This window comes from Nannospalax galili, unplaced genomic scaffold (assembly GCF_000622305.1).
Source record: "Nannospalax galili isolate Female #2095 unplaced genomic scaffold, S.galili_v1.0 scaffold346, whole genome shotgun sequence".
Classification (NCBI taxonomy): domain Eukaryota; kingdom Metazoa; phylum Chordata; class Mammalia; order Rodentia; family Spalacidae; genus Nannospalax; species Nannospalax galili.
This window is the reverse complement of record NW_008357637.1, coordinates 8,955,884-8,972,234: the sequence shown is the minus strand read 5'-3', so window position 1 is coordinate 8,972,234 and position 16,351 is coordinate 8,955,884. Positions and strand designations below refer to the sequence as shown.

General features: G+C 38.9%; 1 pseudogene; it reads left to right on the top strand.

The window, feature by feature from the left end:
• The first annotated feature begins 10,923 nt into the window (after nucleotides 1–10,923).
• Nucleotides 10,924–11,349, top strand: LOC103751811 (annotated as a pseudogene).
• Nucleotides 11,350–16,351: the final 5,002 nt, after the last annotated feature.

Here is a 16,351-nt window from a genome sequence, read left to right as displayed (position 1 = left end):
AAACAAAACAAAACAAAACAATAAAACCATAAAGACATAGATTTGCTATTTGCCTGTTGACACTCACACACAAGAACAAGAAAGGAACAACACAAGGTAGTCTACAATCAGAGAGAGAAAAAAAAACGGGTTGTTCATTAAGGGAAACAAAGGGAAATTGTGCTTACCAGTAAACCAAAGTATAGATGTGCAGTGTAATACAGTGTAAGAAAGGAACAGAGAGAGGCTTAAGCAATGAGATTACTAACATACATAATATATATGACCTAACCCAAACAACATTGTCTCCTTGCTTTAACAGACACATGGAATACTTCATATTTTAGTGGAAATATGCACTTTTCCTGCTCCCATGGGACCTTTACCAAGGCAGACTACCTTCTTAACTGGGCACCATTTTAAACAAATTTGAAAGACTAATAATCACTGTCTGCAGAATTAATCAAGTGGCAATAAAATTCAGTTACAAAGAAGTAAAAGGCAGCTCAAAAATCCCACAGTATTTGGAAATTAAACAATATTTTAAATTTCTAGGGGCTGGGGAGCTGGTTCAGCAGTTAAGAGCACTGACTGCTGTTGCAGAGGACCCAGGTTTGATTTCCAGCACCACATGGCGACTAACAACCACCTGAAACTCCAGTTCCAGGGGAATCCAATGCCCTCTTATGACCTCTGAGGGCATTGCATGACATGGGTGCACTTACATACATGCAGGCAATACACTCATACACATAAAATAAAAATAAAAAATAAAATATTTTAAACAGCATTATACTTCTAAATAATCAATCTCAATGAATTGTAAACTATTTTTAGTAATAAAAAGTATAGCTTGTCAAACGTTATGGGAGATTGCAAAGGAAGTGGTTAGAAGAGAAACTATAGCACTAAATGTGTATTTTACAAAAAAAATTTTTTTTTTAATTCTCCTAAGGAAATTAGAGAAAGAAGAGCAATTTAACCACATTGGAGGCATAATGCAAGAAGAAAATTTAGTATAAATGACCAATGACACTGAAAACAAGAAAATACAGAAAATCAATGACCCCACAAGATTGTTCTTGGAGATCAATGGACATTGATATACCTCTAGCTTTGGATCACAGACTAAGGGTCCAGTCCATCATGGCAGGAAGGCATTGCAACAGGAGTATGAGGCAGCTAGTCACATTGTGTCTGCAATGGGAGGCAGAGAGATGAATGTTCCTGCTCCATGCACTTTCTCCCTTTTGTTCAGTCCCAGATCTCCCTCCCACGGACTAATGCCACCTACATTCCAGGTGGGTTAACCCCGCTCAGTTAATCTTCTCTGAAAATACTGTCATGGACACACACCCAAAGGTATGCCCTTAGAATTTCTTAATCAATTCAAGTTGCTAATTAACATTAACCATCACACCAGGACAAAAATTACCAATATCAGAAATAAGGATCATCATTACTGACCTATGGGCATTAAAAAGATAGTAAGAGAATCTACTAACAACTAAATGAAGACAGATTGGTAACTAAAATTAGTTAGGTCAGTTTCTTGACTGACACAAACTACTAACCTTAATATAAAGAGAAACAGACAGCATAAACAGCCTTATATCTATTACAGAAATTAAATAAATAATTGGTAACTTTCCCCCCCAAGATAAAAAAATAATAACAATAAAGCACAAGGACCAGATAGTCTTACTGATGAGGATACCAAATATTTAGGGTAAACATAATATGAATTACTAAAAGCAGATAAAGGTTTGTATACAAGAAAGGAAAAATGCATATCAACATCTCATATGAACTCAAACACAAAAATCTTAACACAATATCAGTAAATCAAATCCAATAACAAATATGAAGAATTATTCACATAGGAAGTAACATTTCTTCTAGGTATACAAGCATTTAGAATTCAAAAATCAATTAATTTACTACACCTACAGGAAAAAAGAAGAAAGCTTGACAAAATATAATGCAGGATCATGATCATTTTTAAAACTCCCAGAAAACTAGTAATAGAAAACTTCTTCATAAAGAACACGTACAAAATACCTACAACCAGCTTTCCATTTAGGGGTGAGGACTGGATACTTTCCCCCAAGACTTGAGAACAAAGCAAAGATGTCTTTTCTCATTGCTGGAAGTCATAGCTAGTGAATCTGGCAGGGAACAGAAATAGAAGGTACAGAGATTGGAAAAGAAGAAATCAAATAGCTTTGTTTGCAGATGCCATGATTTTCTGTGTAGAAAATTCTGAAGAATCTACCCAAACACTCTTTGAACTAATGAGTGGAGCCAAGTCACCAAAAGCAGGCCAGAAATAATCACATCCAGGAAAAACCTAGAGGCCAGGGGCTGTCAATAAGTGAGTCCCAGTGAAACAGGCCTCTTCAGAGACTGCGGCAAAGGCAGACAGTAGAGCCTCTACTTGCCAAAAACAAGCTACAGACATTACAGAGATTTGAAATCAAGTTATAACATCTGACACCTGTTTTTCCTCTCAGCGGCCTGTGATATTTGTGTGGGCTTTGACAGCAGTAAATTACTCACAGAAGACTGTTCCTGGGAGCAAGGGGATTCTTGGTGTGCAACAGAAATTAAATTTGATCATTTGCTGGCCATTGTCACTATCCAAAGAACCAAGAGGAAACTTCAGAAAAGATAGAACCCCTGTCTGGGTCTTCCTGAATGGTGAGAAATTACAATCAGCATTGTAGATATCAACTTTTCCAAGCAATTAATAATAATATCAGAAGAAAAGCCCTTTGGCCTCTGAAGTCACTTCCCAGAGGGGACGATTTGTCAATTTGTAGGTTACAGGACCCATAGAATGAATATGGCTCTGTAGGTAAGTACTTCCCTCACAGGGACAATGGGCTCACACTGCTGGTAGTATTCCTAAGAATTCTTATTAAAACCCACATTAAAATAGACCACCCATTTTATTCTACTTTAAAAAGTTATGCTTCAGAAAGTCATATCTTGGCCTAGTAATTAAAAGACTACACAGAAATGGCTACTTTGGCACTTATAGTTAAATAGAAACTTTTCAATGGAGCTAATTAGTTTGCATTATCTAAATGTTAAATATAAGTGCTTTATTCTTTTCTATTAAACATGTTCTTGAAGGTAATTTTTGGTCTATATTATATGTCATTTGTCTAAAGTAGAATAGCACTGTATGCTGTCACTTAAAAGAAAACTCACTGATATAACACAAAATTGAAGTATTGGGCTGGTGTTTTCAAAGACTTTGCCAAAATGATCATACACACAGTAGGGTGCTGTGAAGTCCCCTCTAGTACTTGGAAGTGAATACGTAAACAAGTACTTATTCTAGATTTTGTTCAAATCCATGGCAGTACCTTGCATAATTACACAAATACTAATTTGCTATTACAACAAAAAATGGATCACAAGGCGCCAGGCATTGTTGTACACACCAGTAATCCCAGCACATAGCAGGCAGGTAGTGGCAGGAGGATCACAAGTTTGAGACCAGCCTGGGCTACATAGTGAGTTTAAGGCCAGGCTGAGCTACATAGTAAGATCTTATCTAGAAAAAAAAAATCAAGGACTGGGGATTTATCTTGGTCGTAGAGCATGGGCCTAGCATAGCCAAGGCCCTGAGTTCATTCCCCAGGATTGGAAGAAGAGGAGAAAGAGGGTGGAGAGAGAGAGAGAGAGAGAGAGAGAGAGAGAGAGAGAGAGAGAGAGAGAAGAGAGAGAGAGAATTTCACAGAAAATGTCAGAATTAGAAAGCATATAGTCTCTATAAATATGAGGAATCGTTACTGGTTGACTTAGTCATGATTATGTAGCAGAATATGTGAACATTATTATCATTGTGAATGTATAAGAAGAATTTTATTTGGTTTTCTTTTGTTTGCAGTGCTGAGAATGGAACACAGGGCCTTGCAATGTTAGGCAAATGCTCTACCACTAAATGGCATCAATGTAAGACCCATTTTGGATTAAGAGTTTTGGATCTTGGTGAAACTTTGTGTGTGTATGTGTGTGTGTGTGTGTGTGTGTGTGTGTGTGTGTGTGTGTGTGTGTCTATGTGCCCATTTTTTAGGAGGAGCTCTTTTTTTGAGACGAGGTCTCCTATAGCCTCAGCTGGCCTGGAACTCACTATGTAGACCAGGCTGGCCTCAATCTCACTGAGATCCTCCTGCCTCTGACGCCCGAATACTGAGATTAAAAGAGTGCACCATTACGCTCAGCTTTCTAAGAGTTCTTATCTATATGAATTCAATAATGCATACAATGGTCAAGTGATGGATGATATAATCAGGTTAGAAAACACCTCCTGCTAATGGCTCCCATTCCAGGAGTAACCCAGAGCTGAGAAATGAAGAAGAACAGGTCATAGAGGGTTATTTATTTACATACATGCTACAGATATGCAACACATTCCAGTGTTTAAAATGGATGTTTGAAAGCCAGTATGCTTCAAATAACATATGCAAACAGCTGTTGGAATGAGAAAATACTGTTAAGATATGCACACACATGTATCAACTCCAAATATAAATCCATTTAAATTCCCTATAGATAGTTATTCAAAAGGGGTGATTTCTAAGTAGAACTTAGTGGTTACTTTTATTTTAATGCAACTGCAACATCATAAATCTTAGCTAAGAAGCAGCTGTTGTTTATTTTTTAATTTATTGGTTATTATATTTGAATTTTCCTTAAGTAGTAGATATAGATCCTTAAAGAAAGATTTTTTCCAGGTCATCTGTCATAGTTATGAATGAATAACTGATCGCACAGGAACAAGTGTTTTCAGCATTCATCTCTTCTTTATTGCCAGTATTCATGTGGACAGTGAAATATGTTTCTATTAAATATCTAGAAACAACAGAACCCACTTACCTGTATTCTAGTTTTAATAGAGCTTTTTAAAAATGCAATTTAACATTAGGTTCCTATAAATAAAACATCTTTAATGTGATGATCTCATTCAACATTTTGCAGATAAGAGACATTCTTCTTTTAAAAAGGGTTTTTTACATTGATTTATTTTGTATATATGTTTGCATGTATGCACACATGCACCATGGCACACACGTGGAGGTCAGAGAACAACCTGTGGAAGTCAAGTTTTCTCTTTCCACCACATGCATCCTAGGGACTGAATTCAGGCCCTCGGGTTTGGTGGCAAGTGCCTTTACCCACTGAGCCATCTAGTCAACCCAGGAGATTTTATTTTTGAGTGAATACTGAATCACAAATGCCTTTAACAATGTAATTCCTAATCTGGGAATGAGGATGCGTGCCTGGAAGTCTATACTCAAGAGGCTGAGACAGGAAGACTACCACAAGTTTGAGCCCAGTTTAAGCTACACAGCAGGATGCCATCTTAATAAACAAAAGTAAAATGAAATAAACAAGTAGCATTCCTTCAGTCCAACAGCTAAAGTCATCATGGTGGCTGTTCTTTGCTCCTGTTACAGAACCTTTGCAGAATAGTGGACTGCTTTCTGACAGGTAAAGCAAATAAAGACAGCCCCGAAAGCCAAAAAAAGCACTGACCTCTCAGGGTAGCATCCCCAGTCTCTGTGCATGGAGACAACAGGGCACAGTCCTTCCACCAGCCAGAAGCTTGGTAGGTTGGCTCAAACAGAATTTATACACAGTATGAAATCTTTATGGCTACTTTAATAACATTGCACACATATCTGAAATCACAGTATAATTGACATTCAAGTTCTATGACATTAGCTGTATACATTATTGGAAACAAATTATAACCATCTTCACTTTTGTTTTTTAACTTTCTTATTATATCCTTTGCATGTCTAATGTGAAATTGCTATTTAGATATAAAGGTTGAAATAAAACAACTCCTTGTTGATGTTGCTCTAAAACATATAGAAGCATCTTGCATCTTGTAAACTGGAAATAAATGGGCAGTTTTTGAAGTTGTCAAATTAATTGGACTGTTTAAATAGTGTTCATTAAAATGGTAGAAAACTAATTTTGAAATACGTATATTTAAGCCTTTAAATTTTTTGTGTGTATGTTTGTGTGTTCACATACACATGCACATACACTGTATATGTATGTGTATGTGTGTCCATCTGTGTGGACACGAGAGGCTAACTTCAAGTGTTATTCTTCCTTGGGTGTTATCCACCTTGGTGTTTTAAGACAAAGTCTCTCGTTAGGATTTGGAACTTACCTGATGGGGTAGGCGGCCTAGCCAGCAAGCTCTAGGAGACACCTGTCTCCACCTCCTCAGCACTGGGATGACAAGTGCAAGCCACCCTTGGCTTTTGAAAGTGGATTCTGGGGATTGAATTCAGGTCCTCATGCTTGCACAGCAAGTACTTTACTGACTGAGTCATCCCTCAGCCCACGTTTAAGCCTTTCAACAGGCTATTCATGCAGAAATGAGCACTCATCAATAGAAATGGGCTGTCTTGAAATGTTGATATTTGGAAGAGCTAAGGACCTAATGCTAATCCTGGATCTGCTACATAAGAGCTCTGGACAACTAAAGTCTCTGATCCAATGCTCCTTGTCTGGGAACAATGGTAGAAATTAGATCCCTAAAATTGCTTCTAACTCTCTTGGGTCTCTAATAGCATTAAGTACACAGTGTGCTCTTGGATTTTTTTCATTGGAACAAGAAGATGATATTTCCAAGGACTTGATGCTTAGGATTAAACAATCAGAGGCCAACAAAATACAGAATAAAATTCAAAGACATTTTTCCAGGAAGCAGAAGGCAGGTAAGAAAAGGATTTTCTTTGTTGGGAATAGTATACCATTTGGCACTCAACTCAAAAGTGATGTCTTTAGCCAATGGAGAAGAATATATATTCTACATATGTGTATATATATATTATATCCAGTTGGAACCAGTTAAATAACTGATGCATTAAAAAATCACAAGCAGGCTCATAATCCAGCCCCCAAAGCCCCAGCCTTAAAGCTCTCTAATACAGCAATGCCATTGGCAGTCTGTAACTTTAAGTGATGAAGTTATTGGAATGTAACACACAATAGTGTATTAAAATTTATTCTTATCTTAGAAAAAACTAGCTTAAATCTTTCCATTCTCTACAGAAATGCCACCTTGGTTGGGGATTCTCTTTTGGTATAAAGACTAATTATAAAAACAATAGTAATGTAATAGAACACAGAACATAAAAGTCATGTTAACATGTGTAGCATTCAGAAAGAACTTCATAGACAGACAACCTCCTAAGCCTGAGGCACTCTACACACAGACACCAACATGTCTAACTGATACAGTGTCTTAAAGAAGAGCTCAGTTTCAGGCAATTTTATAACAATCAGCTTTTATTATATTGAAATGTAGGCAGATTATTTTACTATTGTGTTCCCTTTTGAAAACTCCTTATACACATTTCAAATGCTTTCTTCATGGTCCATATAAATTAATGCTTTTAAATATTCTATTTCACTTTGATTCACTTTAGATCTTTTTTCAAGGAAAAAATGTGTTTTTGAGTCACTGTTCAAAATGAACTCTCCATATCACATCTAGAAAAATGACAAACAGAATACAGTTCATAATTTCCTTGAAAATTAAAACTTCAGGCCTGAATAAAAATATCGTGGCAAACAAACTCATATGTTGTTTATCATGTATTTATCTTTTCAGAGGAAGAAATAACATGCTTAATTAAAAACACAGATCGAAAACAGAAATTTGATTTTGTGAAATTGCTTGTTCTGGTTGTCAAGGTCACAGTAACCCTGAAAGTAAAGCATGCAGATTCCTGTCCGAGTGACACAACTCTATCCAGCCTTAACTTAACCTCTCTACTCCATTGTCCACCAGTGTGGCCAAATCAGAGGAAGCGAGAAACAGGATCACAGTCAAATGGGTCATGGCCAAACATGAAGGGTAAAAATAGTCCTCCAGCTCTCAGAAGCACCAGCCTTCAAAGTGAGCCAGAGGGCAGAGCAGTGGTTCTGTTATCCAACAGAAACAGCTACATCATTCCAGTCATGTGGCCAGACAGAGAACACAAACTGCAGTAAATTGTGACTTCATGCTGGCTATACATCAGATAATCAGGGCTCTGTGGTGGGTTCACTTGGTTAGATGCTTAATAAATACATGCAATAAATATAGCCTTATGTCCCCTGACCTGGTAGAGTGCTTTTCTAAAGATATTCAACATATCTGTACACATACCAGACAATGTTCTGTGTATAAAAACAAACTATTTTGCTTATGTTTTTGTGAGGAAGATGCCTGTATGCTTACTTAAGTTATTTAAAGATGAGGAAAATGTGGTATTTGTGGTATAATTCTCTGAGGCAGAATTTTTCAAGCTTGGCACAACTGACCTATGGGGCCAGTTACTACTTCACTGTGTGAGTTGTTCTATTCATTGTAGGATTATCAGCACAACCCATGGCCTTCACCCATCAAATACTTTTTTGTCCCCATCCTCAGTTGTAGCAACCCAAAATATCTTCAGAAAGGACCAAATAGGCCCTAGAAGAAAAATCATCTTTAATTGAGAACCACTCTTTGAAGGGTAAAAGTTAGCATATGTTTAGCCAAGACAAATACTGACATTTGTTCAGCAAAAGTTAGAAAATAAAATCCAACAATGAATGTGTCCTTCACAAATCAATCTCACTTCCTCTTCATCCTATTACCTTCTTATCCCTCCCTCCTCCTCTTCTTCCTCTTCCTCCTCCTTCTATTCTTCTTCCTCTTCCTCCTTTTCCTCCTCTACCTTCTATGACTACTAAGCTAGATAAATTTCATAATTACATGTTAGTTGAAAAAATTTGTTGTGAATGCTGTAGTTCCTGACATCTGCCAGCAAAATGATGATGATCACAATTTAAAATATTAAACAAGGTGCTGGAGAGATGGCTCAGTGGTTAAGAGCACTGGCAGCTCTTGCAGAGGACCTGGGTTTGATTCCCAGCACTTACATGGTAGCTAACATCTGTCTGTAACTCCAGTTCCAGGGGATCTGATGCTTTCTTCTGGCCTCCATGGGCATTGCAGGAAATGGGTACACTTACATACATGCAGGCAATACACTCATACACATAAAATAAAAATAAATTTTAAAAATTGTTTTAATTAAACAAAATTCAGTGGTTTAAAAATCTATATTCTCACCAGGCACGGTGGCGCATGCCTTTAATTCTAGCACTTGGGAGGCAGAGGCAGGCAGATCTTTGTGAGTTCGAGGCCAGCCTGGTCTACATAGTGAGTTCCAGGACAGCTGGGGCTACAGGAGATCCTGCCTCAAAAAGACAAAAAAAAAAAAAAAAAAAATCTATATTTTCCTAGAATTTTACAGGAAAAAGTATGGAGGATATTTTTTTTTTTGACATAGGGACCCCTAATGTTCTAAAAGTCATCTTGATTATTTCTGTTCATGTGTATCGGAAAGTCTCCAGGACACAGTTCCTTTACTCTGGATACCCTTAGATTCATCCATTGCAGAGAGTGAGAATCTGGTAGCCTAGGAACAAGTTCCTCCTCTTGTTGGGTCCTTTCTTCCACAGATGTGAGAATTGCTCATGACAGCAATATTTAGGATATTGATAGGAAGTCACTTTCACCAGTTGTGTTTTTGTTTTGGCTTTTGCTTTTCAGTCAAGTTGCTAGATACTATCTATCATTGGTAAGATTTTAGGAAAAAGAAAATTGACTTTGATTATACATACTTCTAAGAATAAACACTGAAATTATTGAGTCAGTGTCTCATATTAGCAATTTAAAATATCTTTTTATGTTTAGTACAAGGCAAAAATCCCAGTATTTCTAGAAAGTGCTACTTCCAGGAAGAAGATGTCATTCCACCCTACCAAGCGGCTGGAAGGCCAGAGTTACCAATTGCTGGATTCAAGGGTGAGTGCCATGTGCTACCTAGTGATGGTCAAGTGTGTCATGTGGTTTTTGCCTTTGTTTTATTTTCCAAATATATGATTCTCTATGCTTCCTTTCCCTAACAATCAGCACTTTGGAGAAGATTACGTGCTTAGATTATATATTTATTAGTCATAGAAACAGAGCATGAAGATTCCTGGGTCCAGGATGCATTTAAGTCTTAAGAGTAACAACCCATAGTTTGCAAACAATAGTTTCAGCTGAATTCTATTTCAAGCCATGTTCTCAGGTCTACAACAGATAAATAAATGGAATGTTTATTCATAAGGTAATACTTTTTCTCTCAAAGAAAGAATTAAGTGGAACGTTTCAGGCCAGAATTTTGTCCCAACCCTGGTAACAAAATCACTAAAGCAAGAATAGGCTGCCCACTAAATGAAAGGCAGGGACTAAAAACCTCTTGAAAAGCCAATTTCAAAGTTATTTATATGTGGAGCTACCCATAGTCCATATAAAGACTTTATAACTTTTTATTTTGTTAACATTTATCAATTGTACAAAAAACTGGGTTTCATTTCATTGTAACATTTTCACACATGTATTATACTTTAACCATAATCACCCTACTTTCTTTTATAGCCTTTGTCTTTTATAGGTTGTGAGGGATAGCGTTAGTTGTCAACTTGATACTCCTGGGTAGAGGAAGCCTCAATTGGGGAATTGCCGCCATTGGACTGGCCTGTTGTCATGTCTGTGGGGCATCTTCTTAATTATTGAGTGATGTGGGAGGGCCCAGCCCACTGTGGGTGGTGCCATCCCTGGGCAGGTGGGCCCGTTATATAAGAAAACAGGTTGTGAGGGAGCGAACGCCAAGGCCGGAAAGGACACGAGGTGCTTCAGGAGCCTCTGGCAGAGGCTCTGCCATGACCCCAGGCCCTTTAGTCCTACCCGCCCCAGCTCAAGGCTCTTCTGAAGGGTCCTAATACGCCCACATAGAGGTGCCTTCCCCCGACAGCCTCTCAAGCAACCGTGTGCTCGCAGGTGGGCATACCCCCTAATGAGTCGAAGGACCAGGAGCCCAAGCGATGGTGGAGAGCAGAGAGCATCAACAGGATGAGGACAACTACGAGGAGGAGGTTGGTGCAGCGGCTGCCAGTGCCGACTGCCAGCATCACACACTGGAAGGGAAGCCAGGATCCTTCTCCTCTTTGAACTCCAGCATTGAAATCCTGAAGAAGAAACCCCAGGAACTGATCGAAAACATCAATGAGAGCAGGCAAAAGGACCACACCCTCATGACCAGCTTCAGGGACAGCCTCAAGATCAAGGTCTCAGATCTGACAGAGAAGTTAGAGGAGTGGATGTACCAGGTGTACAACTACAGCAAGATCATTCAGGAAAGACTCCAAGAATTCACCCAGAAGATGGCAAAGATCAGCCACCTAGAAATGGAGCTCAAACAAGTCTGCCATACTGTGCAGAGTGTACAAGAACCTGTGTGTGCAGCCTGAGGTTCCCACTTCAGAGCAGAACTATAAAGATGGGTCCCTCTGTAGCCTCAGCTGTTGTGGAACTCAAGAGAAGTCAAATAAATCTCTGAGACTCAGTGGTTAGCCAGTCTAGCCAAATTGTCAAGTTCCAGTTTCAATTCTTGTCTCCAAGAATAAGGTTGAGTGGTTGGCCACCCATATGGCAACTAACTACCATTAACTCCAGAGTTTCAGAGGATCCCATGCCCTCTTTCCATCTCTGTGGGCGCTGCATGCACAGGTATGCTTACATACACACAGACAAAATACACATACACATAAAATAAAAATAATTAAAAAAATTTAAAGGTGGAGAGAAATAGAAGAAGACACTTGACCTTGACCTCTGGTGCAGGCTCATCCACCAAACATGTGCATGCACACAAACCTAATGTAAAAAATGAAGGGGGGGAGCAGGAGGAGGAAGAAGAGGAAGAGGAAGAGGAAGAGGAAGAAGAAGAAGAAGAAGAAGAAGAAGAAGAAGAAGAGAAGAAGAAGAAGAAGAAGAAGAAGAAGAAGAAGAAGAAGAAGAAGAAGAAGAAGAACCAAACCTTGAGGAGGAGGAGGAGGAGGAGGAGGAGGAGGGGGGGGAGGAGGAAGAGGAAGAACAAACCCAAACCTTGGCCTGGCAAGATGACTCAGCAAGTAAAGGTGCTTGCCACTAAGCCTGATGACTTGAGTTCAATCCTGGGCCCAAGTGGTTAAAGGAAATAATTGGCTATCATTTGTCTCCCTCTGGCCTCAGTGTGCTGTGGCATGGGAACAGCATGTCCCAAATAAATAAATGCAAAATAATTTTTTAAAAAAGAAAAGAAAACAGGTTGAGCAGGGGCCAGAGAATTAAACCAATAAGCAGTGTTCCTTCATGGCCTGTGCTCCAGCTCCTGCCTCCAAGTTCCTGCCCTGAGTTCCTACCTTGGGCTCCCTGAGGAACTGTGACCCGGGAGATGTCACAGTAAAATAAACCCTTTCTTCCCCAAGTTGGAGTTGGTCAGAGTGTTTCGTCACAGCAATGAAGAAACAAACTAGAACACAGGTATTATTCCAAAATGATAATTATATTAGATATTGTGTGTATGTGTTCATGTATGCTCATGTGTGTACATGTGGAGACCAGAAGTCAATACTGTGTCATCATCAGTCACTCTCCACCTTATTTCTATGACAGGGTCTCCCACTGAATATGGAGCTCACTAATTCTGCTTGACTGGTCAGCAAGTCCATGGGCTCTTCCTGTCTCTAACTCCCTGGTGTTGGGTTACAGGTGTGCACCACCATGCCTGACTTTTTGATGCATGCTGGGGATCAAACTCAAGTCCTGATGCTTGTATAGCATTTTACTGACTGATCCATATCCTCAATTCCTACATTAGGTATTTTTAAACACACAGACAACATTTATGAATAAGCCCAAATCCCATTTCTTATTTCTTATAGCCTGAATTTTAACGCCATTTATTTACCTAGACAGCCACATCAAAGGCTATTGCTTTGGGTTTATTCCCCTTCATACTCTTCTCACTGATTGTTCCAAGATACGATTTTGTTCTGGTCAAAAAGCAGCTTATACACCCTTGTGAAAGGGGACTACAGTCCAAAGTACGGACTTCCTAAGTACCAAGGAAGATGTGGGGTCACAGGTACCTCATTCAGCATGAGAATTCAAAATGGTGCAGCCACTTTGGAGTTCAATTTGGCAAACACTATTTTCCATATGATCTAGCATTCACAATCTGTGGTATTTATCCAATAAGTAGGACATTTTTTCCACACAAAAAACTATTAATATTGGCTTTATTCATAATGGCCCAAATGTGGACATCTCCAAGGTATCTTTCAATGGGAAGTGGAGGTGTGTGTTTCACACACACACACACACACACACACACACACACACACACACACATACACACAGTGGAATGTCTCAAGAAAATAAAAAGAATGTTAAATGCAAAAAGAAAAAAAGGAATGTTAAATGCAAGTCAGGCATGGTGGCATACACTTTTAATCCCAACACTCAGGAGGTAGAGGTAGGCAGATCTCTGTGAGATTGAGGCCAGCCTCGTCTACATATCAAGTTCTAGGCCAGCTGGGACTATAGGAAGACCATGTTTCAAAAAGACCAAAAGAAGAAAAGAAAAGAAAAAAAGAAAGTTAAATGCATATTAAATGAATAAAACTCTTTTGTAAAGGCTACATACAGACTTCAACTATATTATACTCTAGAATGTCAAAAGTGTGGAGATAATGAAAGTGAGTCTTGCCAGGGGTTGGGGAGATAATGATGGGGAAGTGAATCAGTAGAGATCAGAAGATTTGGGGGGCAGTGAGATTATTATATATGATACTGTATCCCACATTGCTCAGTGGAGGCTGCTCTGCCTAACATTAACAGTGACAGGAGTGGAAGGGCACATTCTAGCCCTGTTCGGACTTGTTCACTTCCCCTTCATTCCTCAAGTATGCTTTCCTGATACCCTTCCAAACTGTGATGGCAAACTCTGGATTCTTTCATCTGCTTGGCACGTCCAGCTGAATTTCCCAGCACCTCCCTTTTGCCCATGTCAGAAGCTATCTTTCCTCAAACTGGCCCTTTTCCTTAGCCCAGTAATGTGCACTACTGCACCCCCGATGCTTAAGCCAGAAACCCTAGCCTTGCTCTTGCTTCTGTTTTCCTTACCTTGGTTATTTTTGTCTACAGAATAACAGTCATGGAGGAAAATTTTGTTGTTTATTTTTCACTAACCATATTTTATAACTCTTAGTTTTTAAATTTTACACCTGGTTTTAGATACATTGTCATAACAATTTTTTTAGTAATGAAAGTAAGACATGCTCACAGTAAAAATTCAAATATCAGTATATAGTCTTTCACCCTGACCCCAAGGTCATTATATTTAGCTATCTAAAGAAAGTGATTCCTTTTTTGAGACAGGATCTCACTGTGTAGCACTGGCCTGGCTTGTGACTTGCTATATAGACCAGGCTCACCTTGAACTTACAGATCCCCCTGCCTCTGCCTCCCAAGTACTGAGATTAAAGGCATCTGCTACCATACCCAGCTAATAAAATAATTTTAATAGTTTCTGTGCATCCTTCCCAAAGCTTACTATGAATTTTCACTAAATAAATGTTCAGTGAGCATCTTCTATCTGGTACAGTTCTGTGTCTTGAGGCAGAGTTTTAAAGGTGAATTAGAAGACAGATTTTGTTGCTTATTAGAAATTACAGCACAGCAGGAGAACCAGATAATAATCAGGAAAAGGGCAAAGCAAACAAAGAGACAAAAACCTAAATAAATGGATTGTTGTATTGGAGAATATATACATTGCATATCATTCTGCAACTTGCTTCTCACCTACGATTATAGCTATCATTCAAGAACAACACATGGATCTAACACATTTTCCCTAATTGCCAGTTAATATTCATATTGTGATTATACCATAAATCATTCAATCATTTTCCTTTTCGTTAACATTTAAGTTGTCAAGTGTTTTCAACTTTCAACCATGTTAAAATAAACATGTTTATACCATACCTTCACGTTGTAAGGCATTTAGGCCTTTACTGACAGACACACTATAAATACTTTGAAGTTGGACTAGGGCGGTGTGCTGGTTTGAATGAGAAATGTCCCCCATAGGCTCAAATATTTGAACACTTTGCCATTAAAGTGCTGTTTGGCAAGGTCATAGCACCTTCAGGAGGTGTAGCCTTGCTGGAGGAAGTATGTCACTGGGGGCGGCCTCTGAGAGTTTACAGCTTGGCCCCACTTCCAGTTTGCCCTCTCTGCTTCATGTTTGTGATTTAAGATGTGGGAAATCAGCTTCCTGCTCCTCCTCCGTGCCTACCACTTGCTGCCATGCCTCTCCCCCAAGATGGACACATCCCTCTGGATCCATAAACCAAAATAAACCCTTTCTTCCATAAATCGCTTTTGGTCACGGTGTTTTATTACAGCAAGAAGAAAGTAACTAATACAGGTAGATTGTGCCATCCAAAATGATTTACCTGGTGAGTCTAATCTTTCCCTTGTGGCAGTATCTAGAGTTGTTAAAGAAAGTTTCATCCACCTGTGAGGTTCAACAATATTTTCTTACATAGTGAAAGCTTATTCTACATTGTTTGAAATGATTCCGTCTTCTGAACCAATAGCTTGTTGTACAGGCCTGTAAGTCCAGCTACTTGGGAGGCTGAGGCAGGAAGATTGTGAATTCGAGGCCTGCTTTGGTTACAGCGTGAGTTCAAAGCCAGATTGAAGAATTTCTTGAGACTCTATCTCCAAATAAAAAAGAGAGAATGGAGTTGTAGCTCAGTGGTAGAGTGCTTGTAAGGTGCTGAGTTCGATCCCCAATAAACATACCCCCCAAAACAGCCAATTGTTCTAAACAGCATTATGTACTAATGACTCCCTCAAATTGTCTTGGATCTATTACTAAACTCTCTGTTTGCTATTTTTTATATTACTATATCAATAACTTGCAGTTTGATTACTATAGTTTGATGGTCAGTTGTAATTTATAGCAAGTAAAGTTACTTTTCACTGTCATTCTTATTTTTTAAGAGATTCCTAAAAGTATGTTGCATTAGTGCATAAAACTCCCTATTGGTAGACATATAGATTGTTTCCTGTTTCAATGTCCTATTACAAATTCCTAGAACATGACTTTTCATTATTTAACATGATTCTCTGTGATTCTTCTTCTAGAGAAGCAAAACTACAGGGCTGTCTGAGAAATGGCTTATTCCATAAAGTACTCCACACAAGCATAAGAACCAGAGCCAGCAGGGTGTAGAGCACGCATTTGTAATCCCTGCACTGGGGAAGCAGCGAGAAGAGAATCCTTGGAGCTTGGTGGCCAGACAGCTGGCCTAGCATAATCTACAAGTCTTAGATCCAGATGAGAGACCTTGTAGTAAGTGGGGACCAGCTCCCCACAACACACACAGTATCGTACATGCAATTCACATTCATGCTGCT